Genomic DNA, 7,394 nt, shown 5'->3' with positions numbered 1-7,394 from the left:
ATTATACTTGATTTTTTGAAAGATTTTTGAAATTACGAAGTTGATTGAAATCAAGGTTGAAAAAAGCGGTAGGCGTAAGCGAGGCGGTTGGCCTTCGCCTAGTGCCTAGGCGGTAATATAGTTTTTACTCATAATGTACTTGTTATTATTATATGGGTGTTGATATTAGTTTAGGGCATACAAATAAGTTAATTACCATCTACTGCCATGGGAATATAACCCATTTGGCATATCAGTGTAGTATGTGGCATGATTTGTTTCTTGGGATAGGCAATTCCTTGCATGCCCTGCCTAGACCTCCATTTATGCCCTAGGCGAGGCGTTTGGCTATTTCCTAGCGCCCAGGCGTGCCTAAGCGCCTCCTAGGCACTGGCTTTTCCAACAGAGATTGAAATACATGAAGCTTGTGTGAAACTTTTTCCACAATTGAATTAAATAATTGAAATGTCTGTGTGACATATTTGAAGAAAATTGAAAATTCCAGTTCTATTTTGTATTAATTTCAAAATACATCTAGCACCTACTTCCAGTTTTGTACACAATTTAAGTGCTTACTTATAAATTTGATTGAAATACGAGTCAAGTAATTGAAGTTTCTTTCAAAGTTTGGATTTGTATCATATTTTAGTCAATTCATAAATAAGCACTAAAAAATATTGAAGTGATTCAGATATGTGTGAAATGTGTTTGCAGCTTTTTTCCGAAGTTGTAATCTTTTATTTACAAGCTAACTTTTTTCAAACAATATTTAACACATACTCCATTTTAAATATATGATGGAAACCTTAAAATTTTAATTATTATAAAATATATTCAAGATTGGTCTTTTCGTCATAAATTAAAATATGTAAAACTTTCGAAACTAAATTTTAGTTAAGAATGTCAATCATCTAAAATATCCCTAATAAGAAAAGGTATGCCTTTTTGCATGGAGAGAGAGAGAGAGAGAGAGAGAGAGAGTGAGTTTGGGAGGTTGCATGCAGTCGTTTCTGTCTCTACGTGATCCCTAATCCCCACTTTACAAAAGCTAACACGTCTTTGCATGTGTAGCAACTAGCAACCGTGCGATAGACTAGTGACAATGAATGGGCGAATACAAACGAGAGGACTAAAAACTTCTCTCATGGTGGTGGCTAGGGTTTAACTTCCTCGGTCGATCTCGTCGACCTCCAGTCCCTATCGCCGCCCCGCAGCTGTTTATTCCCCTAGGAGCAATGGCATCGGTCTCGGACGCAAACTCGACGACAAGCTACGGGGCGAAGGATGGTAGTACGAGTGATCTAGATGATTTCTTTGGCCAGTTAGATATCGTAGAGGAGGAGTTTGATGATCTTGTAATTGATGAGGCGGATCCTATGATCACACTAGTAGAAAACAGGGAACTAGTTTCGGTTTCAGAGGGCCTTTAGTCCCGGTTGGTAACACCAACCGGGACCAAAAGGCATCCATGCGTCAGCAGCTGGCAGGAGCCACTAGTGCAGAACCGGGTTTTAGCACCGGTTCGTAAGGCCCTTTAGTGCCGGTTCTGCAACCAACACTAAAGTGTGGGGACTAAAGGCCCCCCCTCTTTAGTACCGGTTCAACACGAACCGTCACTAAAGGGCCACCACGTGGCATGAGGCGCGCCATGGTCTGGGGGACCTTTAGTCCCGGTTGGTAACACCAACCGGAACTAAAAGATTTTTTTTGAATTTTTTTAAAATAAAGCAAAAACAGCCCACCTACTGGGCCGGCACGGCCTGCATACTACTAGAAACCCAACCTCTAGTTGGGCCAGGATACAGGCCCGTACGGCCCAGTAGGACCCACATGACAGAAGACTTGCAATAGGCCCACAAAGGCCTGCTTAGAGAGGAGCTCGACACGGTAGCCGCGGCGGGGCTTATGAACCGGTGCGAGCTCCTCTCAACTAGCGAGGTGGGATTAAACATTGTGCACTGCGGGTGGCGGCGCACCCCTTTATTATCGGTTGGTGGCACGAACCCGTACTAAAGGGGGGGGTCTTTAGTACCAGTTGAAGCCACCAACCGTACTAAAGGCCACCACCTCTTTAGTACCGGTTCATGACACGAACCGGTACTAAAGGTTCGCCACGAACCGGTAATAATGAGCGCCGCCCGCCTAGCCGTTGGAACCGGCACTAATGGTCACATTAGTTCCGGTTCAATCACAAACCGGGACTAATGAGCTTCACATTAGGCCCTTTTTCTACTAGTGAGCTGGGGTTTTTATTTTTTTTGAAGGGGGGGTTAGGGGGTTTTGGAGGGTTAATTTAGGGGTTTCATATTGTGTTAGCTAGCTAATAGAGAGAAGTGTCCTCTCTTTCTCCGTGCTTGGTCGACGCTAGCTACTATACATATAGAGAGAACTCAACACGCTAGCTAGTAAGAAAATGAAGGAACCATTAATTACACAAGATCGTCATGAACACAAAGAGAAGTGACCTCTCTTTCTTCAAGAGATTGGTCGAACAACAAATTTTCGTATATCCATCCGATGCTACTAGCTAGATATATAAAATATAAGATCTCTTACAATCCCTAACATCTAAAGTCTATATAAATTTCCACATGCAAATTCCGAGATCCTCATCAAGTTTCTTCATCGAAATACACTAACAGAACTTGCTGTCATATTATGAGGCATCAAGATGTTAATCAATATTCTCTTCTCACTGTACAAATGAAATTGTTTGCTCATAAAGGAAATATAACAACTGGGCACGAAGCAAAACCGAGACTTGGTAAAATGACACAAGCAATCCAAATTACCCCTGGTCTCACCGACAACATTTGAAGCTAAAAGAAATAAGCAGAAGTGAAGATTTACAACAGTACATAGACAAATATAAGTTAAATCCTGCATCTGTATAGTATGACCAACATCACAAGGAGGAGAAATTGAACAGGTAGGGCTGCATTTCTTGTCATCATGTATCCCCTCGCAACACTCTAGAACTCCGATGACCCACAAGTATAGGGGATCAATCGTAGTCCTTTCGATGAGTAAGAGTGTCAAACCCAACGAGGAGCAGAAGGAAATGACAAGTGGTTTTCATTAAGGTAATATCTGCAAGCATTGAAATAGTCGGTAACAGGTAGTTTGATAGCAAGATAATTTGTAAAAAGTAACAAGTAACAATAGTAACAATAAGTGCAGCTAGGTAGCCCAATCCTTTTGATGCCAAAGGACAGGCCGGTATGGTCTCACATAATAAGCAAAGAATTCTTGAGGGCACACGGGAATTTCATCTAGTTACTTTCATCATGTTGGTTTGATTCACGTTCGCTACTTTGATAATTTGATATGTGGGTGGACCGATGCTTGGGTGTTGTTCTTACTTGAACAAGCCTCCCACTTATGATTAACCCCCTCGCAAGCATCCGCAACTACGAGAAAAGTACTAAGATAAAATCTAACCATAGCATTAAACATATGGATGCAAACCAGCCCCTTACAATATAGCGCATAAACTATGGTTTAAGCTTCTGTCACTCTAGCAACCCATCATCTAATAAGTACTCCACAATGCATTCCTTAGGCCTAAAGATGGTGAAGTGTCATGTAGCCGACATTCACATAACATCACTAAGGGAATTACAACATACATATCATCAAAATATCGAACGGATATGAAATTCACATGATTAATTGCAACATGACTTCTCCCGTGGCCTCAGGAACCAAGGTAACTACTCACAAAAATATTCATGCTCAAGATCATAGGGGTATTAAATAGTATAATGGATCTAAACATATAATCTTCCACCAAATAAACCACATAGCATCAACTACGAGATGTAATCAACACTACTAGTCACCCATAGGTATCAATATGAGGTTCCAGTACAAAGATTGAACACATGAGATGAACTAGGGTTTGAAATGAGATGGTGCTGTTGAAGTTGTTGATGAAAATAGGCCTCCTAAAGATGAGAGGGTTGTTGGTGATGACGATGGCTTCGATTTCCCTCTCTGGGTGGGATGTTCCCCCGACGGAATCGCTCCGCCGGAGGGCAAAACTGCTCGTGCCCATGTTCCGCCTGGAGACGGCGGCGCTCCGTCCCAAAAGTCATCTCTTTATTTTTTATAGGTCAAAAGACCTTATGTACCAGAAGATGGACACTAGAGGTGGGCCAGACTGCCCACCACCCACCAGGGCGTGCCTGGAGAGGCTGGCGCGCCCTGGTATCTTGTGGGCACCAGGTAGCCCCCCTCTGGTAGTTCTTTTCTCCAATATTTTATTATTTATTCCAAAATAATTCTTCGTAAAATTTCATCTCATTTGGAGATGTGCAAAATAAGTGTCTCTGACATAGCTTTTTCAGGTCCAGAATTCCAGCTGTCGACAATCTCCCTCTTTGTGTAAACCTTGCATATTATGAGAGAAAAGGCATTTGAATTAGTCCATAAAGTGTTATCAAGCATAAAAACATTATAAATAACATCATGAAAACATGATGCAAAATGAACTTATCAAGCTCGAACTCCTCACGGAGAGCCTCCTCCTCATCGTCATCCAGGGTAAAGTACTGGTTCCTCTCAGCCGACTTGAACATGTAGAATGCCATGGTGGCCACCTCCTCTGCCGCAACACTCACCCATCTGTACTTGTAGTTGGTGATTGTCTTGAGCAGGTAGACAATGATCCTTGTGAAGTACAAGTATCCAATCACAACGACATAGAACTGCGGAAGAGCATGAGCTTGGCAAGGGTTCAGGCAGCTTTGCCGTCTGTCTTGGATGAGTCTCGAAGTGAGTGCATCAACCACAAAACTGGGAAGAGCACCGCATAGCAGTAGGCTACATCATCAAACAAGATCCATGTCACCCATTCTTGCAAATACTGCCCATTCTCACCAACGACTGCTACAGCAATGTTAGCTACAACCTGCAACGGGATCACCACCATGAGAACCTTCTTCTCCTTGTCCAGCAGGAAGGGCTTGAGAAAAGACCACCCGATACCAATCAGCGCGATCACGGGGAACAAGATCACACCCCTAACAAGCTGGAATAGATAGAACATCACCTCCCACCCGAGAGGCGGTTGTGGTAGAGGATGAGGTACAACCAGCCGTCCAGGAAGACGACGTAGCCGAGCGTGAAGAAGGCATAGATTGTCAGTACGGGGGCCTGGCTGACGGAGAGGTAGTCCTTGGTGCTGTCCGGGTTGGTGTTGTACATGTCGGTGCGTACCTCCATGGTGACGACGGTCTCGAGCGCGTAGTTAGTGAAGAAGAGGCTGTACTCGTCGGGGAACAAGAATATTCATACTTGTTTCCTTAGCAAACAAATCTCGAGGAAGAGATTCTTTTAGGGGGGGGGTAGAGTTGTGACACTCTGGTTTTTGGCCCTTCTTTTTCTATTGAATTTATTTGGTTTTTTCTTTGGATTTGTTTTTCCGTGGCTCTGTGGTCTTGAAACCTGGGAAGATCATCATTGATTCCTCTCCCTAGTGGCTTGTCACTCTCAAAATATTCCCAAGGCCATATCATTTCCATCTTAGCCCAATCCCAAATTCTTTTTCTTGGGAATAGTCGTTTTTTCTATTAAATGAATAACCCTGATTGACCTAGGTTGCGAGGCAACCTATATTTCTGTCATTTCCAAAATTCCCCCAAAATTCTCCTAAATTCTTTAGATATCTTCTTCCTCAAATATCGAATATGTCAAAATCCTTCCCGGCCTAGTTCAAAAATAAGTCAGGAATATTGTTTTTCCTATCCTGTCCACAATAGCACTTTGTGAAGGAAGTGCTATTTATCTTTGCTTGATTACTCCCAAAATGTTTGGTCACTCTTTCCTATCCAAATCATGGACTCATGCCAAATTGAACTCCATTTTCCTAGTAATCTTGCTCAGCTATTTTCCAAAGTTCATGTCGAGAAAGAAACTTTGTGAAGGAAGTACTAGCTGGCATAATCCAAATGAGTTCAAATTCCGACACATCCTCCATATGCTGAAATCATTCCTCTCCTCCAAATTTGAGATTCATCCAACGATCTATGTGAGCTCACCATCCAATCTTTGCTTCTGGTCATATTTTTCAGTTTGTGAAGCAACTGTATTTTATATTGCTCAATTATTGCTGAAAATTTACCAGGGCATGATCCTACCTATATAACATCACTCAACCAAGTTTGGGCTAATTTCATCTAGTCAATTTCTCTTAATAATTTTCCCAAGATTGTGTGCCGAGAAGAGCATTGTGAAGGAAGTACCATTTATATTAATCCAAATGGTATGAAAGTTTTACAGTGCCTTTATATGCCCTAATGACCATCCTAACAATTTTTTTAGCTCAATCCAATCGTCCATGTGAGTGCATCTTCCATTTTCATTTTTTTGGCCAGGTTGGCACATTGCAAAGCAAGTGCTGTATTGACCCCTCCATTTGAGCTTAAACCTTGCCATGGTGATCATCTTAGTGCGTTATCATACTCAGCCAAAATTTAGGTCCATTGGACCTGTGCATTCCCCACACCATTGATCAAACACCTTAATGCAGATTCGCTTTTGTGCCAAGTCTAGCCACTCCCTGAGCTCTTTTGTTGTCTCCTTCTTCCTGGCATCTACTAGGGTAGTGATCAACACGCCAAACACTCTTGGGCCATCCAGAACGCATGTCAACAACGCGGTCATGCGGTGACCATGCGACTGGCATGCCACCCGACGTGCTCTAGAATTGGGGCCCTCGTCCACAGTGCATTTGCCGCGCCCTCGCCACCTAGCCATGTCTAGTAGCTTCCCCGGACCATAGCCACACTCTCGCTTTCAAGCCCTCGTCCATTCCTCTTTCTTCCTCCTCCCTCCACGGTAGCCACATCCGCGTGCTGTCCAGGTCCCCTCTTCCATGGTTGAGTAAACGCGTCGCCCTCAAGCCTTCTCGAGTGATCCCATGGCCTCTTCGTGCCATGTGAGTCCTTTGGACATGCCACTATGCCCTCCGCGCGGCCTCGTTGCACTAGAGCGTCAGCACATGCATCGCCGTAGCCGCGCTCACCTAGATCTTTTCCCTAGCTATTTTAGCCGTCCCCGAGGCCTCCCAAGACATCCAAGCTCCTCCCCACTCTCCTAGACGCCTCCCCAAGCCCTCAATTCACCCCTAGAGCCCCTCCTCGCCTCCCATGGCTGCCGCCTGATACGTCTCCAACGTATCTACTTTTCAATGTAACCGTTGCATTCAGGAAGCATTAATTAGATGGACAATACATGGACAGAACATATATCAGTGAATTCTAAGCCTGCGGAAGAACAAACCTTACCGCCCCACTGAGTAAGCTTCCTTTTCGATGCTATATCTGCCACATAAACCCTGCAATCCAACCAAGCACGTGTAAAATAAAAAAGAATCAAGAAACACATCAAGAAGCTAAATGGAAGGGAGGAAA

At 43.6% G+C, this 7,394-nt stretch overlaps 1 pseudogene; it reads right to left on the bottom strand.

Annotated features, from left to right (window-relative positions):
• Positions 1-2,799: 2,799 nt before the first annotated feature.
• LOC125538507 lies at positions 2,800-5,259 on the bottom strand (annotated as a pseudogene).
• Between the last annotated feature and the right edge of the window lie 2,135 nt (positions 5,260-7,394).

This window comes from Triticum urartu, chromosome 2 (genome assembly GCF_003073215.2).
Source record: "Triticum urartu cultivar G1812 chromosome 2, Tu2.1, whole genome shotgun sequence".
Classification (NCBI taxonomy): Eukaryota; Viridiplantae; Streptophyta; class Magnoliopsida; order Poales; family Poaceae; genus Triticum; species Triticum urartu.
Note: the sequence above shows the minus strand (reverse complement) of the source record. Positions and strands in the feature narration are given on the sequence as shown.